Below are 18,036 nucleotides of genomic sequence, written 5' to 3' on the forward strand. Positions count from 1 at the left end.
TCCCAAAACAGTCACAGTAAGCTTTCCAAGTCTAAGAGGCAGAAGTCTGCCCCAAATGGAAGTTGAACTGAAAGAAAAGTAGAAAGGATTTCCTTCACCTCTAATACACAGTAAATAGGGTAAGATACAGCATGTACTAGTTTTCAAATTAGGAGACAAAAGAAGGCAAAGGGCTTATAAAAATGTATGACTCATTGACCCAAAAGTGCCAAAGACAAGGCTGAGGAAGAATTTAACATTCAGCTACCTATGTAGAGATTGAAAAGAGCGCATCTTGCTTAACAAAGAAAGGTTTGACAAAGAAACAGGAAGAGATGGAGATTACCCAGAAGGAAGGAAATTCCTCAAAGTAAACAAAGACAGCAGCAGAGCAGACAAGAGGAAAGATACAGAGGAACACAACCTATCTATGTTGCTAGCTTTGCAATCCACGCTACAGCTCCCTCTGTACAAAGAGGCTATGCATAGTCCTTCAGTTCTTCTAACATAAAGTTGAGGATCGTTGTTTCAAAAGGACAGTATACATGCATATTGTACAGGAGGACTATATGGAGAAATTGGCCCAAGGAAATAGGATCACTGGGAGAACAGTACAGTTCTATTGTGTTCTGTTGTGTTCTTTTTCATCTTACATGCCTAACCACAGCTCATTTAGAGAACTTGGCGCTCTACACACATACCTTTAACAGTGACATAATTGCCTTGATATTTATAGCCCTGAATTAATTAAGCTTTCCCTCCACTTCCCCTGTTGCTATGAACAGATGCCAGAGGGGAGATAGTCCTGATCCAGAGCAACCTTGAGCTGAGATTTTATTTTTTGAAAACCTTGCATGGGATTTTATTTTTTGAAATCCAGTTACAGTCCTTAGAGAGAGAGTTCTGCTATTAGGAAAGGTTTCCATTTGGAACATAAGCTCTATTCCCACTGCAAAGCAATGGTGGCAAGCCTTGACTAAGTTCCTTAGTTTCTACTGCATTTGGAAAATGGATAGCAAGGTGCATCTGGAGTTTAACAAATGCCAGAAGAAAACATAATCTAGAAATTATTGTTAAGGCATCATACGCTTAGCTGCATCATTAGTAGGAGTTCATCTCTTCCACTTTAGTAAACTGGGTATAGTGTTTCAGGTAAGCAGCTGTGTTATTCTGTAGTAGCAGAACAAAATTGAAATCCAGTAGCGCCTTAAAGACCAACAACATTTTCTGGGGTATAAGCTTTCAAGAGTCAAATCTTACTCTGTTAGATACCTGTGTATATTGTATGCAGAATCTATGTTAGCTCAGAATGAACAAAAGGATCAGGGAGGAGCAGTAGGGATGCCAGATATCCTGGTTTGTTGCCTGACATTACCTGAGGTAGAAATGGGAGAGAAGGAGCATGTGGAAGTGACATGTGGATTTTTCAAAACCTCTGTGGCAAAAAATGCAATAGTGTTTAAAGACGTCACTTCCAGTTTCTACCAGAATTGATGCATACCTATGCAACATCAATACGCCAGGCCCCTCGCCCCAATTCCATCTCAGAGTTGCTGGCTATGACCTGGCAACCCTAAGGAACAAGACTGTCATATCATCAAGGCCACCAGATTATGAAGGAAAATCTTGGTTATTTGCAAAAGTCCAGCAATGCTCAGTGGTGCTTATTCTTCTCAGCTGGCTAGGCTAAAACATAGCTAAAGTGAGACCCAAAGACTGCTCTCCAGGCTAAATCATTGTTCTGAATAACTCAGGGCAGATGCTATATGTCGCTACAGTATCTTCAGACAACTCAAGAGAGCCAGCTAAGCCACATGCACAGGAGCAGAAGGTACTAGATTATAGGAGATCTGACCACAGGAAACAAATTAGTCAGATATCCACATAAAGCATATTTGTGAGTTCTTCCAACAAAACTCATGTTTTATGAGTATATAAGCATACATGGAATTATGCTTGAACAGATTATTCCTAAAAATCTTATACAACACATTACACTCATACAAATATCAAATCCCCCCTTCTCGAGCAGCAGTCTGTAGAGAGTGAATACGTGTGGAGAGGTGAAGAAGCAAGTTTGGGGAATTGTGCTTCAAAGGAAGTCTGTCCTATAAAGGATGCTTACTGGTTGTGGTAGAGGGGATCATAAAACCATATATGAGGAGGCCCAACTTTATTTAATCCCAAAGTTCTGCCTTGGACATACGTATATTCATTTCAGTGTATGTAAAATGCCTACATGCCACATAGGCATGTCCGCTTATGGACCCCTGAAAGTTCTGTAAATTGCATATGGCAGTCTGAACATGCTCTAACTTCTGTAAATAATTAACCTATGGCATATTTTACTTCTAGTTTTATATTTTTATATCTATTTAGTGCCTTCTCTTATATTTAATTCCAATTGAACTTTTAACCGGCTTTAATGCCCTGTTTATGCTGGTTGCAGACTGTAATCAATAAACTTGACTTGGACCCCTGAAAAAACAGGAGTTCTGTTATGGGGAGAGGAGTCTAAACATGTACATTTTCACATTGACATTAAAGTCAGCATTCTGTGTACGGGTGGAACATGCCACTGTGGTGCCACTCTTCCCTCCCACCCTTTCCCCCATGTGTGTTCAGTTTCCACAGGAGTATTTTGTGAAAAGGGTTCCCATTGGCACTGAAGAACCAGCTCTGCATAAGGCCAGCTGGTTCCTCCCACAGCTGGAAGAATGGGATCTTTCACCTATACCAAGAGACATTTCAGATTCTTGGTCTGTTTGTTGTAAATATATTTTCCTTTTAGCTTATTATAGGCAGTAACCATGGTTGTTATAGATAATAGAGATGGAATAGCAAATTTTTTGTCATTTCTGCACCAAGGAACAATTTAAATTCAAAGACCAGTTCTTGAAATACTATCAGGCTTATTTATTTTACAATGGACCATTCCCAAAAGAGAGGAAAAATATGTTTGAAAAAGGTTATTTTGTACTTCCATTGTGTTCCTGTATTTAGAGACGTATTAAACAAAATATGATGCATTTTCCCTAGAATATTCTTCCTCATGATAGGGTTTTAGAGAGAGAGAGAGAGAGAGAGAGAGAGAGAGTGGGGGGGGAGCTCAGGAAAGAAATGACTAGACTGACTTTGATTCATTTCTGGTTTCTTTCTGATGGTGTCACAAAGTTCAGAGACTAAAACATATTTCACAAATATATGTAAGAGGTTGCAGTTCTATCACAGATGTGTCTTTTAGGACACATCTTAAAATATCTTGAAGAATAATATCAAGGCTTGGTTATCCAGTGCTTACTACCTGCTTAGTGGCATTGACAAAGGACTAACTACTTCGTTTTGCCTATATTTAGATTTAATATAAATACTTAATGCCAAAATTGTTAAATAGAATGCCAGAAAATAAATTCACTATACTGACATTCTCACAAAAAAGGAACCTGTCAGTTCGCTTAGAACATCTGGAGGGCCTTGCTTTGTGTTAACCTGCCCTCAGAAGCTTAGCAGGTGCTCCGTGGGACAGGCCTTCTTTGTTGGTGGCCCCAAGGCTGTAAAATGCCTTCTCTGGAATGCTCATCCAGCATTTTTTTGTTTTCTGTAAATTAATTGAGTATGGTCTATTGTTGAGTGAGTGGAGGTATATGTTGGCCTCCTTTTTTGTCCTTCTGGCATTCTTCTGGGTTTTTTTTATATTATTATTATAGTATTGACTGATTGGTAAGAATTTCAATTTGGGGAATTTTGTGGGTTGTTATAAATTTTGCTTTGGGTTTTTGATTTAATGTTTTTAATTTTCCCATGCTGTATGGTAGAGTTTAATTGGCTTAATTGTTTGGTATCTTTAAGGATCTCCAGTACTGCAAGGCAGATTATGCATATTTTAATAAATAATTCTGTGTGCTTTGAGAACAAAAGAAATTCAGCATAAAACCCAAGGAAAAAACCCTAAAGTATCAGTGAATTAGTGCATACAAAATTCAATGTACACTTCATAAAATAAGTTTACAGTCTTAAAAGATTGAAGGTACTTCTTTAACAGTCTTAATTACTCCAGATTATCCTTGGCTTTAGAATTAGTCAGTTAATGGTCTATGTGAGGTCCTGTGAGAAAAACTAATGGCCCATGTGTTCATTTTTTAAAGAAAATCCTTCATTATTTTTTATGAAATGAAAACTGTACCTTGTTTTAATGTTTATTAACATTCTTCATAGCATCTTAAAAATAGAACATCATTTTAATAAAAATACTGTTTTAGCAAATACTATTGCTAATTGCTTGTAAATCTTTCTTATGTTACAATGAATTAAAAATATTAGTAACATCTGGAAAGATCCTTTAAGCTCAATAACTATTTTTATTTGAACATAAATATATTTGAACATATAATATACCATAGATTTGGAATAGATTTTTTTTCTCAGTGACCATAAAAAAGCTGCATCTGGAATTTGTGATCTGTGAATGTTTGTTGCTGTGGTGTCACAACTGAAAGGTTTTAATTGAATGCAAGTCCATAGAATTTGAATACAGCATGTTTTGAAATGCCGGTTGTTTTCAGTAATAGGATATTTTCCTTTGGTTTTAAACGTTGTAGTATATATCAAAGATTTTGTCTGTTTCCATCCATCATAATGAGATCAAATGGATGTTGCTTCTACATTTTGATGCATTTCCCATGAATAAGGGCAATAAATACACCAAGGATCTAGACCACTGACCTCCTCCCAGTGCTGCTCCTGAGTGACAGTTGGTTTCCGATGCTGTGTGCGCATTTGTTCAGTCCTGAGCTCCCTGGTTAGATCCAACGATGCATTCACAGAAAGGAAAATGTACTTAGTGCAGTTCCACTTATGCAAGCAGTGGTAAAAGGGGTGCTGCAATGAACACCACTGCAATATAATCTTTAACAAAATAACAATATTTGTATGGAGCAATGGAATATACAATTACAAGTATTTTATTTTACTTGGAAATTGTGTCAGAAAACATACTTTATGCTATGTCTCTTGCCCATGTGAAAAAACACTGGGGATACAATCACTTTCACTTAGTACAAGCAGATTTTAGCACTTCCCTTTGTGCAAGAATTGTTCATGCAGAAATCTTCCATAGTATCCAGCTCCTTGACACTGCGTTTTGTCACCATAACGTTTTGATACTGGTTTTTATACTGATACCCTTTTTTATTTAGAATTGTTTATATATTTAATTGCAGCATACACTAGATTTCTGGAATTGTTCTGCTTGTTATTTATCATTTTCATTGTGAGAGCTTTTGGGGGCTTATCTTGGCCTTGGGGGCGGGGGGCTCTATGCCTAAGAATCCTAAATGCTGGTAACCTCATACAAGTGTCTTAGAAAAATATGGAGTTACTATCAGGGCTTCTGAGGAGTAGTCCTCTGATGATATCATTTGTGTGAATTGGCATGATGAGACTGAGGGCCAAACTAGATGTGATGGTGTCCTCATGTCTGACAAAGGACTCTGCTGCCATTTTAAAGCCTAAAATGCGCAGTTTAAAAATGCCACAGCACACCAGGGCAAGACCCCCACTCCCTGGGCCTTTCCAGTACAAAAATGGCTGCAGGGACAGCATGGCCATTTTGGCACTTGAAAAGGCATCAAGGAATCACCTCATCCTGCCACATCACAACAGCATTTTAAATTGCTTTAAGATGATGGCAGCATTCCCATGGCAGACATGAGGATCCAATCACATCTAGCCTGATGTTCAGACTCAGACTGTTTAGTTCACGGATACCAGTCTAGCTAAGTGTTGTGATACAGTCACCACTTCTAGCTTTATCTAACAATTTGTTATGACAGGAAAGATCCTGGGGTAGCCTTGTGATCGTGTTCACACTCCCCGTTCATACAAAGCTTGATGGATTAAGGCTTCAGCCATACGTAGCCACAAGCTGTGGCTTGCTTTTCTTCCTTCCTAACCAGGATTCCACCCTGACTTGGATAGCCTAGGAGAGCCTGATCTCGTCAGATCTCAGAAGCTAAGCAGGGTTGACCTTGGTTAATAATTGGATGGGAGACCTCCAGCAAAGACCAGGATTTCAGAGACAGGCAATGGCAAAACACCTCTGTTAGTATCTTGCCATGAAAACTCCACCAGGGGTCACCATAAATCAACTGTGACTTGAGGGCAGGATTTCATTCATTCAACCCAGGCTGTATCCACATGTCCTTAAAGGGATGGCCCACTTACCAAATGCTGCAGCTTTTCTCCTTCACTCCACACATCTCTGATTTCAAAACGGATGCAGGCAACTTGGCTTCCATTTTTTCAGCTCCTTTTCGGGGAAGTAGAAAGTGCAGGAAATTGTGTTCTCAAAGAAGTCTCTGGAAAAAAGGGAATCCAAACAGCCTGCTACTGCTTTGAAATCGGGGACGTGTGAAGGAGAAAAGCTGCAAGCATTCGGTGAGTGGGCTGTCATTTTAAGGATGTGTGGAAATGGCCCTGGATTCCGAACACTGTTTTAGTCCTAGTTTCATCTCCTAGTTTTGAAGGATAAGATAAGTCGTCTGTTATTAAAAGGCATGGGAGCCCTTCCAGGACCCTTCCCCATAACAAATCAAGTTTTTTTGTTGTGATTAAACTTGGCTTTAAAAAATGTCAGGATCTGAAAGGGAAAATGTTTTCATAGTATTTTCATAAATCATAGTTTAGACCCATAATTATCAAACAACTCCTTGATCAAGAATTACATGTGAGCTTTAACGGTTTTACACCTTTTGAGGTGGCTATTTCTGATCTTGCAGCATTTTTCCATGGGGCAGTTGTAACTGGAATTTTGATTATTTTCATCAGTATGCCATTGTAATTTTTTTTTAATTATATACTTAAAATTTCAGACTTATTGCACAATATATCTCATCTTACAAGAACACATAAAATCTTGTAATTTATTTGACCTGGAGGTGTTTCAGTCACAGGACTCTGAGATAAAAGCCCTTATTAATGGATTTTTATATAATAAATGGCTTCCGTAGCAAGCAGCTTTAAGGCAAGAGAACAAATCTGAAAATCTCTGTTTCACACAACAAAATTGTATCTGCTTGATTTAGATCTATTAAATGCTAATTCAGAATTATAATCATTTTGGAGCTCTATGTTACATAGAATATGCATGGAATATGCATAGAATGTATAGAATGTACATGTGTCTTTATACAAATGAATAATCCTTCCCATGACAGTAATATTAAATTAGTTGGTAACATCTTGGATAGCCTAGTATCGTAATGAATCTATCATGTTTTGCTGTAAGGAGTCACTAAGGCTCAGGACTGATTAAATACCTTGCAGAGTATTTGAAAGTCCGATACTGCTGAGAAAAGTCAGAAGAATCAGAGTCTTTAAGCCAATTTATACTATTAGATTCCCTCCATGTCACCTGACTTCCTAGGGAAAGAGATGTATGTGTTATGTTTTAACTCCCTCAGCTAGAATTGCCTGCCAGTTCCATCATCTCCCAACCAGCACCCCATGTCACACAGGAATAAGGTTACCAACTACAGTTGGCAACCTGCCAGCAGGAATGGGAGGGTCAGGGACAGGTGTGCTGGTGATACCACTTCCAGTGCAAAAACAGAAGAGTTATCATTGTGCCAGTGCGATGCTGTGAGGTTCTGTCTGAATTCCAGTGAATGAAACTTAAACATCTATCATGTATAAAAAGATGGAACATTTCATTCCCAACTTGAGTAGTGTGCTATTGAGCATATACATTTACTCTGTGCACTATAATATGGTTCAATGAAAAGCATAGTAGCATGACATTTTAGTAAGATCATAAAATAACAAAAAGGTCTGTAGCATAACCTATCTAGAGCCATGAATGCACAAGCATAAGGATAATAATAGAATGATCATGACAATTCTAATTTGGTTATATATGGCTTGGGACAGATGGGAGAGTGGGCATTTCATGCCAGCTGTGTGGGGGTGTATATGAAGCAACCACATTTTGGCTTAGTTTTTATTTGTACATATTGTTTCTCCCCAAGGAAAAGTAATCCTTGATTTTCATATATTTATAAATTGCCAACTGTGAAAAATAGTTCCTTTATGCTGTGCATATTTTCATGGTTAGGTCTTCATTGTAGCTAATGTAGTTGCATGCAAAATATCCACAGCAAATAGAACCTCTCTATTATTGTATCATATGTTACAGGTTCTATAGCACATTGATAAATGTAATGTTCAGCTCCAAATTCTCAGTCTAGTTTAAATTGTTCTAAAAGGACCTGTCCAGCATCAGCCTTCATAATCTCAGAATAGCCTTTACATCTATGCAGTTTCAGGCCATGCCAACAGCCTTGCTTAATGGTCGGTGCTCCCAAACACTGTTTGCCTTTCACTTCTGTATATGTGGTGTTCTAGTTCCAGAGGTTTTATCCCATTATATTCTATCCTAAACTCTCTACACAGAGCACTTTTGAGGGACCTAAAATTTTCTTCAGAAGCAGAGAAGCTGATCTTTCTTCTTTCAGATGCTGACCAGCTTGTCTGAGAGTGTTGCTGTTTGCTCTGGCAGCTAAGAAAATGCGAGTGAAAGCTGTATCTGAAGAGAGAAACATTTTAACCTTATGAGTATTTTTAAATGTGATAAATTTAGTGATGTCATTCATGTTTTATGTCTTATATGTGTCTGATTATAATTGCCTTTAGCTATATGCAATAAAAGCTTTTGTACGCTTTGCATATAATTAAACTTCAGCTTCCTAATTACTGTCTCACATTTCAAATGTTCCACAGCAAATATATGGACCATGTTCTGGGGAGTCTTCTCAACTCTTTTCAACAGCTTGCACAGAAAGTGTAGAGAAGAGTGAGAACAGAAGGAATAAAGCAGAAAGCTAGAGAGTGTGTGCAGAGGAGAACTCAAAAACATGTACCGGAATGTTTGAGTTGCCCTTGCAGTTTGTTTCTTTTTGAAAGAAGCTCACTGAATCAATATCCCCCCTGGGATTCTTCCTGTAGTGCTCACTTTTCACCCTAGTTACTGTACTGTTGTTTAAAATATATTATAACCTTTAACTAACCTTTGGATTGTACACTATGACAAGCTGGAGGCATGTGAGGAATCTCTACCCTCCAGGACTTTCTAAGTTGTCAGAAAAGGAGCAGGCTGGTTTCAGCCTCACCACCCCCCACCCCTCAAAATTTTATCTCCTATGGAACATTTTCAGTCCTTAGATTATTTTTAGAAGTTTTCTTTTTTGCGCTGATTAACTTTACAAGTCATATTTTTATGCATGCCTAGGAAGTCCTCTGAGTATATACAAACCACTACCTTCTCTATGGTTGGCTTAATTTTGCTGTTGTCACCTATGTGCTATGCTCAGTCTGTGTTCCAGAAAATGATACACAGATACATCTCTTTGGTTGGAATGGCCACAACTTTATTGATTACAGCCAGATTGGATCGTTGGACAGACACATGGGCACAGATCCCTGTTGACATCAGAAGGCCCTTCGCTGTCTGATACATCACTCTCCAGCCCCATGCTGGCCATGTGGACAGCAAGTGTCATTCCGTCCCCCAGCCTGGCTGGCTGGCCTTTGCCTCTCAGTCTGCAGGGTGAGCTGCCCAAATGCGTTACTCATCTCTCCCCCCCGCCCCAGATCCAGCCCAATGCCTTAAAACCACTGAACCTCTAAAGTTGCAACAGCCCACTGACAGCCCTTAAAGAGCAGCAGGTAGGTGGGAAAGCATCCTGCTGGAATGGTGCCAACCACATTGCCAGCCTGGAAGAGGACCTCCTGCACTCCTCTTCTTCTGTCGATGACCATGACCATACCTCCACCGCAGCCTGGCCCTTGGAGCTAACACAGCCCACAGTGAGTCTGCGAGCTTTCATTCTCATTATAATGGGGTCCCATGAGATATTACAGGGCCAGAGAACAAAATCTTCCACTCCAGGACTGTTCATGTTCTTAAGAGCTTGGGCAGGCTGATTTCCCCTCTAACCTCTCTTTTATTTTTTTAGATGATACATACACATTTTGGAGCATATTTATTCCACCCTGTTTTTTAAAAAAAAAAAAAACTAAAAAAATATCTGTGTATTTGGAATATCTCCTGAGTTTGTACTCTACTTTACCTGTGGCTGGTCCCATTTTACAACTTTCATTATCCACACAGGGACCAGCTTGGATTTTAGATAGAGTGATTGTACATCAATACAGTTTTTGCTTGCATCAGACATATGTCTGCATTTCCTGGAAGTACCCTACACTGAAGAAGTTAACTCAAGAACTGGGCTTTGCAGCAGGACCCAGCATAGGTCCACTTAGAGGATAGAGTCCCCCGAACATGGATGTGTATGATATGTGCTCCTCCAAACTTTGGGATGCAAAGCAAACCAATTTTCCCTTACATTTGTGTTTGGATTTGCGAATAAGGAACTAAAAACTGAGAATAAGGAACTGGGAACCACCTTCAGTTTCATTTGGATCAGTACAAGCAGAAGTGCCCAAAAGGAATTGAGCTCCACAGCAGAAGATTGCCTTTATAGTACAGGTAGAGAAACGCTCATGGAACGAAAGTATAGGATCCAAAACCCAAAGAGTTTACTTTAAATCATGTTTTAAATTCTTTTTATACTATTATGTAGTAGCAGTTAGTAAAATGCAGTTATACTCTTGTTATGTCTAAAGATATATATGTTTAATCAGAGCCTGCACAGCCATGTTCTTGTGATTTCTATTAAAGTTCTGACGATTAAGAGAATTATTTAGTTAAAAACTGTGTGTCCTTTTGGGGAAAACAAAGTTTATTAATGCAAATTCCTGAATAAGAATGCAATTTGCCATAGTCTAGAGAAACTTAAATTGTATTATTCCCAATCCTGAAAGCCTTGTCTCTATCACAGAACAGAATGAAATGCTTCATTTAAATATATTTGTTTCCTTCTAGTAGACTCTCTGAGCCAAATATTGCCCTTTCCACCACATCTTAATTTTGATTTTAAAATCAAATTTAGTGTCCTAATACAGGTCAGCATAAATATGATTGCATCTATGCATTATTGTAGCAGCCATTTGCAACTAGATTGTCTTGTGCACAGCTGTGATTTATTACAATAGTGCAACAATAGCACAATATCCAACAATGTCCATGGAACCTCCAGGTTGTGGAAACGTCCTGGCCAGTATTGCATAAATTTCTGTTCTGAAAATGCATCCTTCAGTTTAAGGAATATTTTGCACAGATTGTCTCAGAGCTACATTACCAAGCAGTGGCAGTACAGAAAAATGTAATCTCAGCCATATGTATACTTTTGACTCATTTAGGCGATGTGTGAAGGGGGAAATTCTGCATTTCTCCCATAGATGCACAGTCTGCAGCCATACCAGGAGCTCTGGCACCTCCCCATGAATATAATATACGGTCATTTTCCTCCTCTGCCTAATTGTTACAGCAAAACTAATCAAGTAGGGGTGAAGGTCTAATAGATAAAGGTGGAAAAGCCATGATGATTGAAGATTACTGTGGCTGAGACAACCAGTGGGTAAGAGGTTGCAGCAGTTCATAGGCAAACAAGAAGCTTCTAATTGATTTATAGTGCATCCCACAGAACAGTGTCTTGGGAGTAAGCTCTATTGAATAGATGCCTGACAGGCAAGCTACAAATGACGAATTACACGAGGACTGCAGGTGAAGGGAGTCGCAATGTTAGCTAGGAAGCTGAGTTTTAAAGGAGATCTGAAGGCTTTGTCAATTTCCCTTCTCTACAGAGCCAGGGAGATTGCTGCTCAGAGGGTTTGTTAATTTCCTCTTCACCTCCTAGAATGTGGTGAAACTGACAGAACTTTTGGGGGGCAAAGAGGAAATTAACAAAACCTCTGAGCAGCATCTCCCTGGCTCTGTAGAGAGGGGAAATTGACAAAGCCTTCTGATCTCTTTTAAAACTCAGCTTCCCGACTAACAGTGTGACTCCCTTCACGTGCAGTCCTTGTGTAATTCGTCATTTGTCGCTTGGCTCTGTATTGTTTGATTCTCAAATTTTGTTGAGTCCCTAAGTGAAAAAGAAAAAGGTTCTGAGTATCCCTAAGAAATTATCCCTGTCTAATTTACATGACAGTTTTAATTACCTGATAGCTACCATATAATCATATCTCTTACTTGAATGAATATCATAGTAAATTCATGTTGGGCACAGATTGCTAAAAATGCACCTACCAGTACAGATAAGCTTATTACTTATTATGGTAATGGTAGGGTTGCCATGTTCCTTTCACCTCCCACTGGGAGATAGGGAGAGCAGGCACTTACCTTGTGCTGCTTATGAGGATCACGCGCTGCAGGGCTGAAGTGATGATGTCACTTCTGGTAGTGACGTTATTGCGCTGGCCGTGCGAGTGCTCTGTGCTAATGGCCCCAAACAAAGCGTGGGAATGCTCCCACAGCTGGCGCAGTCATGTGACTTCCAGAAATGACATCACCTCACCAGTTGGGAGCCCATACACGGCACACATTCCTAAGGTGCCTGCCAGTGGCAGGCAACGTCCAGGAGCTTGCCTCCTCCCACTAGTCGCTGGGTGATTGGCAGATGAGGGGCAAATTCCCAGGAGTTGCCTGCCACCAGCAGGCACCTGGGAACTCTAGGTGACGGTGAGACCCCATCACACACAAGCCTTTTACCCTCCTTGCCCCCCAGTCTGGTAAAGGCTGGGAGTCCGCCATAACACACCACTGGTCAAGCCTCCACTACATCAGGCCGAGAGGCCCGACCAAAGTCCTCACAAGGTCCCATCTGTCCTCTTTCAGATGTTCCACCAGACGGGCAGCTTGTTCCCTCTATATACCTCCCTTCATCCAGCCACAGCCCAGGGGAAAAGAGAACTGCCACCATTTAAACTAGGCCTATTTAACATGACCAGAGCATTTGTGTTTGTGTGTGTCAGATATTTTCCCTCAGCCAATGATTCAAAGACAGCCACAGTTAAAACAAAATTAAACTGTTTTTACATGATGGAACATAGGAGTGAACAAATTTAAAACTAAAAACCATACTGGGGTTAAACAGGGAAGGTTTCAATGTAACAGAACAGATTTATAGCCAATTTTCTGCTGTGTCTATTAGCAGCATCTCAAACCTCATCCAGCAGCTCCCAAGAGCTCCTTTTTCCTCCAACAGATTCCAAATTGCCCCAGCACCCAAATATGACATTAGGCAATAAAGATAAACACAAATTGTGTGGGTTCAACTAGTTCTTTATTAACCTTTACCTTTAAATTGCTGATCTCCATCAAACACTTATGCCATAAGCTGACTATTTTGAGGGTAGGCTGCACTAGGCACCCTCCTTGGGTACCCACCTGGCAAGTCCACCTTGGCTCCAAATGTGGGTAGCAGTTTTCACCTGCCTTGTTTATCATAACCTGCACAGCCTCCTCTGCCGAGAGGTGCCCAGCTTCATCTGCCTCCCCCCAACGGGTCTGCCAGGTTCAGGAGATGCCATTCAGTATCCAGGGCGCTCCTGCACAGCACCACCTAACTGCCCAGCATGTGATGGCCTGATCTGGATACTCCCTTCATCACAGAGATGCCTCAAGGTGTTTGCCAATTAACCCCACCTATCCTGAGCAACCCACCCTATTCCTGCTAACCAGCTTTCATCAAGGCCTATTTACATTTCTACCACCACATACATCATGGAGCAGGCATCTGAGGGAAACCCCCAAAATTCCTGCTCAACCCCAGTTGGCAACCAGCTAGTCCCATGATGTATTCAGGGAGGAAGGGAAGGAGGGTTGATCTCTGTGGTGAATGCCAGCCGAGTGAAAGGGCAGCTAGATACATTTCCTGCTACCACACTCAGATTGGCTGAGCCACCTCAGCCCCATCAATTGAGCCTTATGCCACATTTAAATCATGGGGGCTGAGGCAAAACTTTTTCATGTCTATTATTTTAAAGAATTGGTCCTATGATACAACAGATAAGCAGAATGAGTGTCTTATTTCAGTATTTGATTTTCAGTCACAGCTCCTGATCTTTACACTGGTATCATAATGGTCTAAGACAATAAAAGTGGATACCAAATAATCATCCGTAAGCAGATTAATTCCAGAGATTTCAGAATGGAAGTTTTATAGGATAGAAAATATAGCAAAGCAAACATAATGGTTTTAATATCCATAGAATTTCTTCATGATCTCTTTTACTAAAATCTGAAATTGAACTGAAAAAGAACATTGGATTACTAAACTATATTATTGTAGGGAATCCTTACAGTTCAGTTTGATTTCTTTTAGATCTATGGTTCAGGAAGAGGAGTCAGCATCAATACATGTGAATAATATAAGTGGAAAATTTCCTAGATGAACTCTTAAACTAAATTAGTATGACAGGGCCTGCTGTGGATACAGTCATACTTTCCCAGAGCAGGTCTGCCATCTGAGGAAGTTCATAGACTAGCATTGTTGTTTGCTTCAGCCTCAAATGCTGGCTGCAGCCATGTATCCTCTTTTCTATCTTCACTTGCACCATCTTTCAATCACTTTTTTGGGAATAAACCCATTGAATAAACCTGATTAGTGTGGCTTAGGATGGCTGTCTCTTTATACTTGGTTTTCACAAAGAATAGATGAAGTTGTCAACCTACGTCTAGACTCTCCAAAATAGTCAATAGACTCTCCCAGTAGACAGTAGATGGTGAATCCTGTGTTTTTATCTGAAAGTCTCTGTGAGCACTTGTTCTTCACATTGATTTCATGGCAGACTGGCTAGTCATTAGTATGGCTTTAGCAATAATCTTTATGGAAGAATTAAAGTCAAGGGTTTCCCCCATCACTGATCACCCACTTTCGTCATTTAACACTTTTTAGCCATAATCAGTGTTTAGCAATGATGCTATGCCTTGTTGATAATCATGTCTTCCTCCTCCTGAAGCTGCACTGCAAGATATTTGTCAAGCTTTTATGAATTTGAAAGGAACTTTTATACTGTATTAAAATTGCTGATAGGAATATTTTAAAGCCAAATTACAACTTACAGCTGGTTGTGTGCGTCTTTAGATCAAAGCACAGAACCTTTGATGAAACATCTTGAACTCTCTCATGGGTCAAAACAATGAATCCAGTGCTTTCCCCCCTTCTTTTGGAGTGTACAGAAATGAAAGCACTGAAGATACTTTGATAAAAGCAAAAAGTCTCTTGAAAGAGAATTACTTTTGGTGAGGTTGTTTTTGGGGGTGGCAGTGTTTTATCAGTGCTCTTATGTATAAATGTATACAAAAATACAAATAAAGTGAAGAAACTAAAAGCTATATCAAATAAGTGACTGTACTGAGCAATGAAAAAGTTTGTAATGGTTTTAGTTCTGCTTAAGACCAAGGATACAGGAACGTCAAAAGCCAGAACTGGTTTGTGAAAATGTATGGGGGTTTAAGGATTAAATCCCCTTATGGCATGGGACTAGTTTGAATCACAGCTGCCTCACATGAAATTTACCTTTTAAAGACTCATGGAGATCTGTGATCTTTGTCATATCTACTTGTGCCCTTACTTTGAGCTTTTGAAGAGGAGGAAGGCGCAGCAGCTCCAACATGCATCTGTGGCTACATTTTAAAGACAGTAATTCCACATTTGCTTCAAATTTGCAGTTTCCCTTACCAGATGCAATGGTGTGGGAAAGTGGACACTTTGGTGGATGTTGCTTCTTTCTCATCCAACAGCATTGGGGTGAGGAAACAACATGTTAGCCCTTCTTTAGCTTCCACATGCTGCAAGCTTTTCTAATTGCTAGTGGAAGAGCTTCCTATCTTTTCAGAATTTCATTTTGTGAACTGGACGATAGCTCCCACAGATAGAGAGCCAGCATGGTATCTTAGTTAGATAATCAGACTAGGTTCTAGAAAAAAACAGGTTTGAATCTTCATTCTGTCATGGAAGCTTGATGGATGACTTTGGGCCAGTTGTACACTCTCAGCCTAACCTACCTCACAGGGTTCTTGTGAAGATAAAAAAGAGATAAAAGAGAATTACGCCCCTCCCCCCACACACACTGTATACTTTTTAATTTCAGATTTTGCTGCAAAGATGGGGCTTTTGACAGGTTTGTAGAAAAATTTGTCTTGACAGTTTATGGCTCCAGTCTCCAGATTTAAGTATCCACAAATGGGGCCATGTTGACTTAGATATATTGATTATATTGGTAATATACATACAGATTGAAAATCAAATTGATTGCTTTTCATATATTTTCTCATAAGCTAGTTGTACCCAGTTCTTTCTGGGCCTCAGCTAGGCTTATTGGCACAAATAGCCGCTGTTTCAGGGTTGCGTGTTTCCCCTTATCCTGTTGTACTGACTGGAGTGGGGTGGGGAGAATGGAGAGGCTGACTATGTGGAAACGTTAGGGTTGCCAGGTCCCTATACCTTCCAGGCAGGAGCAGGGGTACCTGTCACTTACCTTTCACTTCCTGGGAGTTTTCTGCTCGTGTTTGCATGCTCCCTTTGCTTGTGCCCTGTCATTTGCATGACGACATCACATTATCATGCCAGCCATGGATGTGCTCCCACAAAATTGGCCCCAGCAAGGCGCAGGAGCACATCTGCAGCTGACACGATGTCTCTTTGGGAAGTGACAGCAATGCACTCCACTAGGAGAGTGCCTGGTGCACGGTTTTATAGGTTGCCTGCCAGTGGCAGGCAATCTCGGGGGGTGGGGTTTGCTGATCACCAGAGATTACTAACAACAATGGCTGTTCCCGTAATCAATTGACAAAAATACAAGGAGAAAACCTCCCACGGGTAACTGAAAAGACTCACAGTCCAGTACGGAATTTATAATAAAGTGAAAATTTTTAAAGTGCAAGTGCAAGTGCTACTATAACCATTCAATACATAATATACAATTCATTCACATACTACTGCATAAATATCAAAATTTACAATCAATTAAACTCTACAGTCATAATAGGTACAGCTTTTACAATATCTGCCGGGTGCGACAAAAGACTCTGAAGGTAAGAAAGTTCTTTTTGATATATCTTATGCGTTCTCTCAATTTATACCACTCCTTCAGTGTATCAATTCCTCCAACAGGATGGATGAGGATGTGCAGGCATTAAGACAAGCCCTCCTTCACGCTCAATCTGGGGCCGGCTACGAACATCAGATTTCGTGCCCACTTCGTCAGGAGCGTGCTTCCTATCGTGGATAGAAATACATCAACCACTCTATCCTTAATTACATATCTGTCTTAAGTATTCCAAAATTGCGTTGTAATACTTACACATCACATCAGAAGTACACATTCATGATACAGAATAGTGAATGATCAACCCAGAACTAGGCGGCAGTGCATTCTCTCGCGCGCCTAGTAACCACATCAATTGTCTTCTTATCCCAGCTGGCTAATTAGAGACCCTCATCGTAAAAGTTACAGTCCCCAACAATTAAATCCCTACTGCGGTATCAACTTTTCACAGGTAACAATTCAGTGATAATTCATTATTCAAGCCCTTTGGTCTGACAGAGTCAAGTTTAAAAATCCAGTAAGCCTCACGACGGAGGAGCCAAGATTGGACACCCTCTCTCTCACCTCTATTAGCCACTTCCAGAATCACAACCTTGAAACTATTCTCCTGGTGGTTTTGTTCTTTAAAATGTTGGGTCAGGGGTGCCTCCAAAACATTATTCCGAATGTGTGAGATGTGCTCGAGCACCCTCACTTTAATAGGTCTAAGGGTGCAACCGATATATATCAAGTCACACGGGCACTCAAGGGCATATATGACTCCTTTCGTTTGGCAATTCGCAAAATGGCCAATAGTATGTTTGTATCCCTTGATGGAAATCTCCTTACCTTCATGAAATAAAGCACAAATCTGACAGTGCCCACACTTAAAATTCCCCTTCGGTAATCGTTGTGTAATAGCCCCACTGCATACATCAGCCCTTATTAACATGTCTTTAAGACTCTTAGTCTTTCGGAAGCCAACCTTAGGTCTCATTTCACATCCCGTTATAGTCTCTACGATGTTCCAGTGCTGAGAAATTATTTTTCTGATCTGATTGGCTCTGG

General features: G+C 40.2%; 1 protein-coding gene across 5 annotated transcripts in view; it reads left to right on the forward strand.

Annotated features, from left to right (window-relative positions):
- PPFIA2 (PTPRF interacting protein alpha 2) overlaps nucleotides 1-18,036 on the forward strand; it is a 366,803-nt gene that overhangs the window by 151,245 nt on the left and 197,522 nt on the right. The window lies entirely within an intron of this gene.

The sequence above is a fragment of the Eublepharis macularius genome, chromosome 9, assembly GCF_028583425.1.
Source record: "Eublepharis macularius isolate TG4126 chromosome 9, MPM_Emac_v1.0, whole genome shotgun sequence".
Lineage (NCBI taxonomy): Eukaryota > Metazoa > Chordata > Lepidosauria > Squamata > Eublepharidae > Eublepharis > Eublepharis macularius.